The following is a 13,393-nucleotide window of genomic DNA, read 5'->3' on the forward strand; positions in this document are numbered from 1 at the left end:
ACCTGCTCAGTAAAACAAATATTTCTCGTAGCGTTCTAGATTGAGGGCAGCAGACAATGGTAAAATAAACTTCAGTAGCATGTTCCTGACAGGTTATACAGTAGCCCTGGCTCAAGGATTTCTCCCCCTGCATGATTCCTAAGACTGTTTGCTAGTTGACTCTTTGTTTTGGCAATTTGATGGTTTTGATGAATTTGCTGTGATCCAGGGGTGTTCAAGTACTTCTCTGAGCATTGGCCTCTGGCTGGGATTATGCTTCAACAGTCTTGAAATGAGGTCCCTGGCTCCCTCTGTTACAAAATCAGGGAATGTGAATTCAACCCGTGATATTCTTTTATAGGTCTCTTGGTATGTGTTTGCCTCAAAAGGAGGCTTCCCAACTAAAAACTCATAGCAAAGAACTCCAAGGCTCCAGAGATCCACCTTCTCATCATGCATCCGACCTTCAATCATTTCGGGGGGCAGGTAGTCCAGGGTGCCACAGAGAGTGGTCCTCCTGGAAGATGGAGCATGTACGGACCACCCAAAATCTGCAATTTTAAGCTCTCCAGCTGATCCAAGAAGTAAATTCTCCGGCTTAATGTCTCTGTGAATAACTCTCTTCGAATGACAGTAAGACAGGGCATTTGCCAATTCTGTTATATAAGTAGCAGTTCTCTGCTCATCAAACTTTGAAAGTTTCTGAAGTTCTCTATAGACTGTTCCAAGTGGTGCATATTCCAGAATTAGGTAGACTCTGGTAGCATCATGGAAATAACCATACAGTTTGAGAATATTAGGATGCCGAAGGTGGGACTGTATTTCTACTTCTCTTCTGAGCTGATGTTCCACTCCGGCTTTCTCCAGCTGAGCTTTAAATAACACTTTAAGAGCCAGAATAAACTTGCTCTGTTTTCTCTTGCCAAATAAACATTACCAAACTTTCCTTTACCCAGAGGGCGACCAATTTCAAAGTCTTCCAAAGCCCACTGCCTCTTTTTTGATTCTTCATTTTCTGTTTTGATGCCAGTTCCTCCTCAGGAGTATTTTCAGGTGCCGACGGCAGGGGCTGCTTGCTCTTTGGGGTATGACTCAGTGGCCTGGAGACAGGATGAGGTACACTGGTTGCCTGCAATTGCTTCTGCTTCTGATTCTGAACCAGTTTGTGACTGGAAACAAGCTTTTGTGCTTGCAAAGGAACACGCTGGGAAGAATTTGAAGGACACAGGACCCGCTGAGCCTGGCCACTATTTGCAGGTAATGGATTCTGACAAGGAAATTGCTGAGTCACGAGAACACGTTTTGGACCTCCAACTGGAGCTGCAGGCTTAACAGGCCCTGAAATGCAGTTTTCTTTAGATCGGTCCATGATGCCCGTCGGCTCCCACCTGCGACCCAAGGACCTGAGTCTTCCAAGAGCTCCAAGGGTGTACATTTTATCTAAAAGATTGAAGTAGGCCAGGCACAGTGGCTCACATCTGCAAACCCAGCACTTTGAAAAGTGCAGGCAGGCGGATCACTTGAGATCAGGAGTTTGAGACCAGCCTGCCAACATGGTGAAACCCCGTCTCTACTAAAAATACTAAATTAGCCAGGCGTGGTGGTGGGTGCCTCTAAACCCAGCTACTTGGGAGGCTGAGGCAGGAGGATTGCTTGAACCCAGGGGGCAGAGGTTGCAGTGAGCTGAGACATTGCCACTGCACTCCAGCCTCGGTGACAGAGTGAGACTCTGTCTCAAAATAAATAAATAAATAATAATAAAAAAAAGAGTCAGTAAGTAGTAAAAGTTTTGTTTTTGCTTTAGAATTGATATATTTGACTTGTATATAAGGCCTATTCTGCTTTACAAGGACACTGTATTTTAAACAATGCAGGAATTTTTTCCCCAAATTCTGAGGCCTACGTCAAGAGTGTCTTGTGTTTGGGAAGTTACTATGTTTGGATCAGCTGAGTAGTCTTTTGAGGCATTCCATTTAAATGAAATAAAGTTAGCAGGTTAAATCCATTCAAGCTACCAATTTTTTAATTACATTTTCTTTGTATCAACAATCTATTTTATAAACCTTGCTTCTTAGAAGTTACCATAATAATTTAGTACTAAAGTGTTTCTCTTTTCCAAACCTCCTCATTTTAGTTTTCTTTGGCATTTTTCTTTCTCTATATCTTCAGCTCAGTAAATGTTCAATCAGTAATCTAAAACCTCAAATCAAGATAGCTAATCACCTAATACTATGTGCAAGGTGTTTTTTAGGCCTCACAAGAAACACATAGTATTGTGGTTCTTGAGAAGCTTACAAAAGTGAGAAATGTTTAGTAGCAGAAGGAAGTACAGAGACCATACTTGTGATAGAGATACTAAGTACTTTAGAAATGTGGAAAAGAAAGACACTAACATGTCCTGAAATAATCAGGGATAGCTTTCCAGTAGACATGGGGTCTGAATTATGTGGAGCCATTGGGATGATTAAGATTTGGATAGTCATTCGTATTGAAATCCCAAGAAAAAGGTACATGTCCCTGTCATCAACATGCCCCTTATATTACATGATATTGCTTAAGAAATAATACTAAGTGTATATAATAGCAAAGGTGATGAGATTTTGTATGTGGCATATACCTGAAAATTGAGTTGGTTTCTCCTGAGTTAACTGTTTATATATCTTGGGTAACTGTGGCTAGAAATGTGGATGTATCAATGGCAAACAGATCTCTTTGTAAATGGCAAAGACTTCTGTGTAAATCTGGCCATCCCAATATCAAACTCGTTTTGGTTCTTATTAGCATCATATTTTAATCCACTAAGCAAACTTGTTCAATCTATCTAATAGGTCTATAATGTTATTTACAAAACTAAAGGCAGGGCTTTAGGTAAAGTGTAGACAATAGTAAGATAATATCCAGTGATCTTAAATCAATCATACTTAATTGCTAATGCAAGCAAAATAACAAGAATAATGAGAATATTTTACTTTTTCCTAAATATCTGACTTAAAAGACCCAAGGGGAGACATTATGTCTGTATTAACTTCCATTTTAAAGATAAGAAGACAGAACTGACATGCTTGGCACCTATTACATCTCAGGCAATTAATACGTTAAGTGCTTCATATATTAGATATTAGCTAATTAAATAAGCTACTCTTTTTTAAACATTGCTAGCAAATAAATGTTCTGGAGGTTCAAATGAATAATGGAAGTATCAAAAGGTGGGTAGATTTGCAGAAGAAGCCAGGGATTTGGGTAACTCACAAACAAATGATGTTAAAATTAATATTCAAATGATATTCAATGAATGCTATTCGAACTAATGGAGGGACATGGTACAAATTAACTAATAGATAATTCAAAACATATTTGTGCCTGGTTTGTAGCATATCCAGTACTTGGTTTGTTTGTATTAGCATTGGTTTTAGAATAATATTTAACATACACTAAAATTTTGTTTTTATTTGCTAAATATATTCCAGTCTCTGACCTTGGAGGAGATCAGTTTGGTATTAATAAGTCAACAAGACCTGATTATACTGATTATGTGCTTGGCACTTGTGGAATATAGAATAAACCATGGATCTTTTCTTCAGTGACTATATGATTTGGCTTAGGGAATATACAAAACAGGAAATAATACCAGACAGTTCTAACTCAGGGTTAAATTGTGTGATAGAAGTCACAAATGTTAGAGGATTCTATTCTTTCATTTAGCAAGTATTAATGAGCGCTACTATTCAGGTATTTGGAATACATCAGTGGGTGAACAAACTAGACAAAGATCTCTGCCTTCATGCGGTTAACATTCCAGGGAGGTGAAGCAGACAAGCAATACATACAATCCATCAATAAATTACATGGCATGTTAGAAGATGACAAACACTTTCTAAATAGGAAATTGTAGAGTAGAGGAGGAAGGGAAATGGGGAGGAGAGGTAATTCCCCTATCCTAGGATGGGGAAGGCCAAGGTCACCCTCACTCGAAGATAAGATTTGAGCCAAGATTATAGGGAGTTGACAGAGGTGGCCCAGAGGATACCAGAAGAAGAGGGTCCTGGACAGGAACAAGAGCTAGGGCAGGTGCACGAAGGCAGGAGAGCATCTGGAATGTGGGAGGAACAGCAAGGAGGCCAGCATGCTTGGAGCAGAGTGGGTGGAAGAGAGAGAGAAGGAGAGAGAGAGGACCACAGGGGTCAGTTGGGGTGGGGCAGGGGGGTAGGGGCCAGACTTGGGCTTTTGTTACAAGTGAAATGGGGAACCACTGCAGGGCTGTGGGTGGAGTGACAAATATGACTCACATTTGAGCATTATCCCTCTGGGTGACTGGTTGAGACTAGGCTGTTGTGAGGTTAGGATGGAAGCTGAAAACCCCATCAAGAGACTAGTATCCAGGCACAGACAGTGTCCTGGACTGGGATGAAGGCAGTGGAAGAGGCAGAAGAGAGATGTTCTGAACACATTTTCAGTTTAGAGGAGAGAGGGAGCAATGAACAGCAATGCATTCAGAGAATGCTTCACGGAGTAGAGGTTACTTGAAGCTGACCTTGAAGAACAAGGAGGATTTGAAAAGGTGGAAGAATTAGGAAAGGCATTTCAGGACATACTAGGCTTGGAGCAAGGGTGGGTCGGGCTTACTCTTGGGACAAAGAGATTAGTGTGAAAACAAGGCAGGCCAATACCTGGAATGTGGTGAGAAATAAGGTAAAATATATAAAGTATGCCTGGATTATAAAGAACTTTGAAAGACAGGGAAAAAGTGTCTAGGTTTCATAACATTCACTATGGTGCCTTGAAAATAGGCACTCAATAAATATTATTAGACTGATAATAAAGATAGGTATTTTAGGATCACTGGCAGTTTGCACTGGATGACAACGTTTCTCATTTAGAAGGTCAGCTAAAAGGCTGTATAAAAACCTGGCATGAGGTGATGAGGAATAATTCCCTCGTAGGCAATGAACAGTTGACTTTTAAATCTGCTTTGCAGTGTTAACCACAAGTGCCACTCACCACTTGTGGGAACCTCGATCTTGTGTTGGCAATCCCTTGCTCAAATAAAAATTAAACAGTTTAAAACACTGTGTACTCAAATAGCCACGTGATCTTGATTCTGAGGTTATAAGAGTTGGATGGCAGTTGCTATCAGTTACATGTGCAATTTCTTCATCTCTAAATTAGTTACAGGTGCAAAACTGCATTTACCAAAAACAAAACAAAACAAAACAAAAAACAAAAAAAAAAAGACAATCTGGTAAAACTTTACAGAAACTTAATTCCATTCAAACAAGTCTAATTCATTATCATCTATATTTTCACAAATATTCAGGACTAGTAGATGGATATGAAGCATTTACTGGACAACCTCTAGTGCCTATTTTAAGCGTCCAAAGGGAGCTAACAGGACAGAAGCTCTGTATCACTTTTGTTGATCTCAGATAAGGAAGAAATTTACTTTGCTCAGATTTCCTCTGTCTCAAGGAATATGTACCTAACAAAAGAGCTATGAAGATTTTAGAAATTTTCCCAGGGTTATCCAAATAGAGTCATAAGTGAGAATGCTGACAAAAATAGTAATATATGACAACCTCTATGAGAGGTATAAAATTGTTTTTCATTTAATGACCCATGTTTTATGCTGCAATTGGCAGATTAAATGGATAGTTGCTGTCAGGGAGCTTTCAAGACAAGTTGTATTCCTTAGAAATAGTAGGAAAATAAAATTAAAAATGAAACCCTGTATTTTCTTGTAAACAGCTAATGTAAATGATATTTCTTTGGGGTGTTTCCTATAATTCATAATTTTGGAGGAAAATATGAGACAAATGACAGTTTTCAGAAAAACAGTGATTTTCAGAGTCTAGAAATCTACAAAATCTGCAAAGTACTGGTGACGAAAAAAGAGGTTAATCAGAGTTAAGTCAGAAAAAAATGATAAAGCTAGAGCCATACTCAGAAAAAAATTAATACGGACAATAGTAACATTCAAGAAAAAGGACTTGAATTCTAATTACATGTGAAATTATGGAAGTCAGGGTCCGGCTGTGATGGCTCACGCCTGTAATCCCAGCACTTTGGGAGGTTGAGGCAGGAGAATTCCTTGAGCCCAGGAGTTCAAGACCAGCCTGGGCAATATGGAGAAATCCTGTCTCTGCAAAAATTACAAAAATTTGCTGGGTGTGGTGAGGTACGTCTGTAGTCCCAGCTACTAGTGAGGCTGAGGTGGGAGGATCACCTGAGCCCAGGGAGGTTGAGGCTGTGGTGAGCTGTGATTATCATGCCTCTGCACTCCAGCCTGGGTGACAGAGTGAGGCTCTGTCACACACACACACACACACACACACACACACACACACACACACACAAAAGAGCTGTGTCAATAACTCAAATCTTTTCTGGACTTCTACTTCAGTGTATGAAAAACATTATAATCTAAGTTTCTCAATGCCTCTGAGAAGAAAACATGTAATTGTCACTCTTATTTAGGCCAAAAGAATAATTTCAATTTCTACATAGACAAATATTTAAGAAAGTGGGAGATAATTTCATCATTTAAAAAAATTAGACACAAAGATGCTTTCTCTAAGTTTGATCATCTCCTTCTCAAAACATGCACAGGAGATCATGCAGATGCCCCACTTCATTCATATAACTGCCACTTACTCTTGTGCAATAAAGAGTTCTGCAGTTTTTGTTTTTCCATATTCCTTAAAATTTAGGTGTTTTTTTTGAGATGGAGTCTCGCTCTGTTGCCCAGGCTGGAGTGCAGTGGCGCAATCTCAGATCACTGCAACCTCTGCCTCCCGGGTTCACGCCATTCTCCTGCCTTAGCCTCCCGAATAGCTGGGACTACAGGCAACCGCCACCACGCCTGGCTAATTTTTTTGTGTTTTTAGTAAAGACGGGGTTTCACTGTGTTAGCCAGGATGGTCTTGATCTCCTGACCTTGTGATCCGCCCGCCTCGGCCTCCCAAAATGCTGGGATTACAGGCGTGAGCCACCGTGCCCAGCCTTTTCTTTTCTTTTCTTTTTTTAAATCAGAGCCTTCTATTCTAGCCACAAGTGATTAATGCTACCAGGCTAAAGCAATAAATTCCATATAGGGCTTTAGATCTACTTTCACAAGTATTGTGTCATTTAATCCTCCCGTTAACCCTGTGTATTGTTAATATATGTGGAAACAGAAGGCCAGAGAAGAAAAATGGCATGTTTAAATTCACACAGCAAATATGTGGCCAAGATAGGATTGGTCCTTATATTCCCTGGTACTACATGGGTCCCTTTAAACTTCTGGAAAGGCGAAAATTTTAGTTATCTAAATGTTTCTGAATATATAGTTGCCTGGAGCTATGTAACCACAGATTAAGTATCCCTCAATAAAAATGGCGTGCAATCAATCACTCACTCCTATCTCAGGACAGACTCATTTTGAAGGATTGTCTATTGCAGCATTTATCATGTCTCTAAGGCATATTTCCATTGCTCAATCAGCTCCAAAGGACAAGTGTGTCATCATCTTTCAAGGCTCTGGTGCAACAGCTTAAAATTGTAGAATTCACACAGGACTAAGTCTGGCACTCAAAGCAGGAGGCATATTCAGCTTGAGCTTGTAGAAGCTTCCCTTCAATCTCACCAATTTTTACTGGTGGAAATGGTTTCAGAGCCAGCATGAGGTTACTTGGGGTTGCTTGAGGAGCTCTTGATAAAAAAAAGAAAGGGGAATAATATAAAGGGGTTACAGCAACGATGGAGCCTTGGAAAAAGCATGGAATTCCTCTTTGGGCATAAAGTGTAGTGGAGATTTTTAATCTCTTGAATATAACCAATCTACCTGGATATCTGAGTCATTCACACAAAATGTGCCACTTTTTCTTAATAGCAGTACCCAACTATTTGCAACACTCCCAATTTCACTTTGCCTATGATCAGGAAGAAGAAGCACGTAAAAGGACTACTGTATCCAGGCCAAATACCTCATCTCCACAGTGTTCAACTCTGCTGGCCTCGGCTAATGATGATCATATATCTAATTTATTTTTAAGTCTGTCTGTTTTGGAAGAGGTGAAGCAATTATTTAAAGGTCATTTACAAATTACAGTAGGAGTAACAATCATAGATCTTTGGCCTTTAGGAACTCAAATTTTTAACAGAGAAATAGTGCTTATGAAGAAGGAGTAGCCAGAGACCCTGTAAGACAAGGGTTAAATTATTGGTACAAAATATCATGTTTTAATTGCTAATAATTTCATTCTGTACCATGTTAATTAGTAAGAAAAGTACTGGATCATTCTTTTAGAGGAAATTGAGACTCAAAAAAATTAAACTCAGGGTAAATTCAAAGCATAAAATTAGAGATTAGCACAGAATGAAAACTAACTTGAATCACATAACCATCCCTTACCACAAATAGTACTTGCCTCTCAGTTAACCTATTTTGTTGATATTTGTTGTACTGCATTGCAGACATGTTCTTTTAAAATAGACAAAACTATCAAATTTTGACTCAAGAACAATTTCACAGTATAGCCAGGACATTCTGCCCTGAGGCAGGCTAAATTAATAACTGAAGAAAGATAGCAACAATGTTTATGGCTTGCAGAAAAACAAAATAACAGCATTTTATGGAAAAAAACAAAACTCCTAGTTAAGAGGCTTAGATGACAGAAATACATGTTGAAACAAATTACTGTAATAAAATAAAACAGTATTTCAGGAAACATTTCTTACTAATTTTAAAAGCTTTATATTTTAAAATGATGACTAATATGTTCAAACTTCAGGCTTCCAGGAAAATGAAAAGGTTAAAATCTATTTCAGCAATTAAGTGACTTAATTTTAATGCTTTAGCACCTATATTATAAAACACGAATCACACTAGTTAACAATCTATTTTTACATAGAATCTGAGAAGAGAAAAATAAAATGAATAGAAATAAAGACATCAATATGAGACAAAACAAAACAGAAAAAGCGGTGCTAAGAAACTCCAGTAGAAGGAGCTGTAGAAATGGAGAACTTACATTTTGCAATGGCCAAGAAAGAAATATTGAAAAGGAGGTATCTGATTCTGACACACCTGAAGAGAAGTAATAGGTAGTCACTTACAATAGACATTTACTGTTTGAGGAACCTCATTTTCTTTATGCATAAAATATGATGCTTGGAACAGATCTTTTTCAAGGTTCCGACAATCCATTCTGCAATGCATTGGGCACTATGCTAGGAGGCATCCTCAGAAATCTAATAAAGAGCATCACTTGGTACCATATTCTGGGAACTTACAATTCTTTGGGAGAGCTAAAGTGCACACACAGTATCTAGATTTCAGAGTAGAACAGAAAAGAACTGAGAGTACTTCAAGAGGAATAAAAGTGCTGCAAGAGGGATAAAAACCGTTACGAGAGATCTCTAACATACAAGATGAAAAGAGGAAAAGTGAGCCTTCAAGTCTAAAAGCCCTTATGTATTCTTGGGAAATCTACGCAAACTCAGGAAATAAAATGAACAGGATTGTTTTGGATATAACTATAGCTTTAGCACTTAAAATTCAGGAAACAGGAGCCATGCACAGACATAAAATACAGATTAGGTTAGGTTTCCTTTTTTAAGGATCTGAATATGTTTTTAAGTGAATGCGATAGCAGTGAGCTAAGCATTAAAATACTGGAGTGTACACATGATAGTATTAAAACAAACATAACTTGGAAGACAAACTACAAGAGCAATTTTACCCTTACATAAATGCCCCCACGTCCCCAGTAGCCATATCTGGAAGGAACTTTACCTTGTGATATGTTTGCAGACAATGTATCAGTGAAGGAATCGCTTTCTGGGTCAATAGGAGAATCTCCCAGAGTTTCACCCATAACAGCATGGAATAGGGGTTTGCTGTAATTCACACTGATACTTTGTCTATATCTAGCAAAAGATCAATCCGTTAAAAGAAAAAGACTTGAAGTAACAGAATTTGTGAATACACCCATGAGTCAAGACATCAGTTTCCAAATATTTGGGAGAGATGGGAATAAACACAGAAAGGACTGGGCTTGAATTGGCTGGCACTGTCCTGTTAGGAGCCAGCTGTGACAAAAAGTTGTGTCATAATGTTGTTCACTGCTTTGGCAAGACTTGGTACATTACAGGGAAAATATTGCCACACTGTCTCGCCAGTGACCCACATGTTCAGTGTCTTGTGAGGGGTGTGAACTATACTGTATTTAGAATTATCAGAGCAGAGACTGTTCAATATCCACTTGCATTTTTTATTGTCGTAAAATTCACATCAATTCCTCCTTAAATGGAAAACTTTAAATCTCTTGCTTAAGAAATACCAGAAAGCTTATTTGGGCAAAGTTTACTTCCGATGTCTATTCCTGGTTGAATCTCTAATCATGTTATTTGAAGAAAATTTTGGAATTCAAATACATATCCATAGTTTAAACGTTGGTATCAGCATGCTACCGAAATGCTATATTCCTAAGGTACTTATTCTACTGACTTGTGAAGCCCAAAATGATACTGACTGCTATCCAAATTCTGTAAAATTAAATAGTTGAGAGAATGAAGAAGGGTTTGATATGGTTTCAATTTAAATATCGGGTTTGCTTTCCTAAAAACTTCAGCTTATCCATCAATAGCAACTACAGCAATGTTACATCAGCTGATGTTTGAACATCAATTGATGTTTAAATGATAAGTGCTATGTCATAATGAAAAAATGGGGTTCTCTGTGAGAAGAGTAACACATCACCAGAAAAAAATAGACTTACGCTGTTAGGTTGGCAAGGAATTGTGGTCGGTTTTGTAATCAGGAAAAAGCTGGCTTCTTGCTCAAGGCCTTTGCCCTTTTTGGCAAGGAGAGACACTCGCTGTGCCAAATTACTGATGTGGGAGCAGGTCTTGTCACATGAGTGGCCTACTAGAATTGCAGTGACTTTGCGGACTTTCAAAGATGTCCCCACACAGGGCAGTATATGAGAAGGCAGTAATTCTCTGAATTATATTTATCCTGATATTCCCTGAATAAAATATATATCTGGTTAATCTACATTGAGTAACTATTCATTCTTCAAGGGGACTAGTAAAAGTGTCCCTGTCAATCATGGTGCAAGAGCTTGATGGGGAAATGCTGGCTGGCTCTGAACAGCACAGAATAAAGTGGGGAGTTGGGCAACTGTGCCATTAAGCCCCAAAACATCTTTATTAAGGCAATCCAAGTTAAAGCAAAACTTGGGTTTGCTAATTTGTCCAAATGGCTGCAGTGATTACAGTTGTGTAAAATTAGTCTTCTCTATATTCAGTTGAATTCTCAATAAAGGCGCTTCTCCTTCCCTCCCCATGCTTGGAAATTTACTTATACTACAAAGTAATCCAGACACAATGGCACAATATTTAAGGATATGACTGAATCGAACTCCAGTCCTACACCAGTCTCTGTTACTCTTTGGCAACATACAGATGCAGTCTTTCCACCTGTCCTCAAACGGACTCACTTCTGGACTCTTCACCTACTGCTACTTCTATTCTCTTTTTTCTCAGACACCATTCAACTTCTGAGTCTACTGGGTAGTGAGGCCTTCTAAGCCTCTAATAGTTCCCATACTGTGCTTTAGCTTCTGAAACATAAGATTACATATTTTAACAGTTTATTATTCCATAGCATCAGAATCTGATAACACCTACTCCTATAGCACCCACCACATTCTGACATTCCTTCTTCCCCCAGACTATGTTTTACTTGAAAGCAAAATCCTGTCTTACTCATTGTATTTCATGCATTTGTTTGTTCAACAAATATTAATTGCCAATATAATATGTGGTAAGCCTAAAGCTAGGTGCTAGGCATACAATGATGAACAAAATGGATGTGTCAAAAAACAGTCAATTAGCAAAAACTACTATTTTAATAAACACAGAGCCTGCCACATAGCAGCTCAGTAAATGTTGCTTACACTTTTGGCAGCATACACAAACCAAGCAACACACAAAGCATCCTTACATTACTAATAAAACAGTTATACAATGTGGATTAATCACATTTTATGTTAATGATAGTCACATTGCAGTGCTAGATCACTTAAGAAATAACTTGCTCACATGGACTTTCAAATGAATGAAAATAAAGATGGATGAGCCAGTCTCCCATCTGTATCTTATTATGTATCTGTTTTGTCTTTAGATACTGAAAAGACTTATTTTTACATTTATCTATCCCATCATTCATCAAATACCTACTAAGCACCAGGTATTGATCTAGGCTTAGGCGGTAAATAATAAGCCAAGGTGTCTATACTTTATGAGTTCACATGTAACTGTATCAAAATTATCCAAATATACTTAAGAGTGTTCTTCTCATTTGCTTAAACCTGAAGGTCAATTGGCATGCACTGATATGAGAAATAATATATTTGTTTAAGTAGAGTCATTACTATCAGTAAACAGTATATGATCATCAGATAATTTATAAGACATGCATGTGACTATCCCTGTCTTCAAAGCCTTAAGATTCCCCCAGTGTCGTGCCCTTTAAAATATTGATTGGAAGGATATTATAACAAGATACATAAAAGAGCATGCTGGTGATTTACATGATAAGATCTTAGAACTTTAGATCTTGCCTAGGGTGCTCTGCACACCAATGGGTTGTCAGCACTGTGCACATCAATGCAGCAGTCTATTGCTATTCATCCTATGGACAGTCCCATTGCAGGAGAGTCCTTGGTGATGTTACAGAGTGAGGACAAGTGGTGAAAGGCCACTTTCCTTACGTACTAGGTATTTCTTCTGTTGAGGGATGTAGGGTTCTGTGCAATGTAGAGGTTGAGAAGAGGGCCATCTCTCCTAGGACTTCGGAGACAGAAGGGTATGGATGTGACTTTGAGTATACCACCACAGCCTCAGCAGAAGAAAGAATGGGGATAATGAGGAATTATTCTATAATGAGGAGGATGAAAAGTTAACTGTACCCCAGTTCGTGACATTTGAAAAAATTGACCGTTTGTTATTAGAGAAAGCTACTCTTCAACATTTAGTCTTCAATATTACTTCACAGGACCTTAGGCTAAAAGAATCTGAATATTGCTCAGCCAAAAAAACTCTCCACACTTTGGTACTTTTAGGAGAAGGCAATTCAACCAATAAAAGCTATGAATGATTCAATAACAAAAGTAAGAAAAGGTCTAAAATCTATAGTTAATAAAATCATGGTATTGAACCTATATAGTTATTTTAGCATTATTTGGTATTGGGATGACTTATATAAAATATTCTCATAATACAGAATATTAAATATTTTGGAGCTATATTATTCTTGAAGGCTAATGAAAACTTTGCTCTTTTTTTGCTATAAATTTGGAATTTATTCTCTAGAATAAATTTGAATTTTTAAAATTGCTTAAATTGCTTTTCTTTTTTTTTTTTTTTTTTTTTT

General features: G+C 38.1%; 1 pseudogene across 1 annotated transcript; it reads right to left on the minus strand.

Annotated features, from left to right (window-relative positions):
• Window positions 1-6: 6 nt before the first annotated feature.
• LOC108544134 (aurora kinase A pseudogene) lies at window positions 7-1,372 on the minus strand (annotated as a pseudogene). The gene has a single exon (XR_001889743.1). The product of XR_001889743.1 is annotated as an aurora kinase A pseudogene (transcript).
• Window positions 1,373-13,393: the final 12,021 nt, after the last annotated feature.

Source organism: Rhinopithecus bieti, unplaced genomic scaffold, assembly GCF_001698545.2.
Source record: "Rhinopithecus bieti isolate Rb0 unplaced genomic scaffold, ASM169854v2 scaffold_26308, whole genome shotgun sequence".
NCBI lineage: Eukaryota > Metazoa > Chordata > Mammalia > Primates > Cercopithecidae > Rhinopithecus > Rhinopithecus bieti.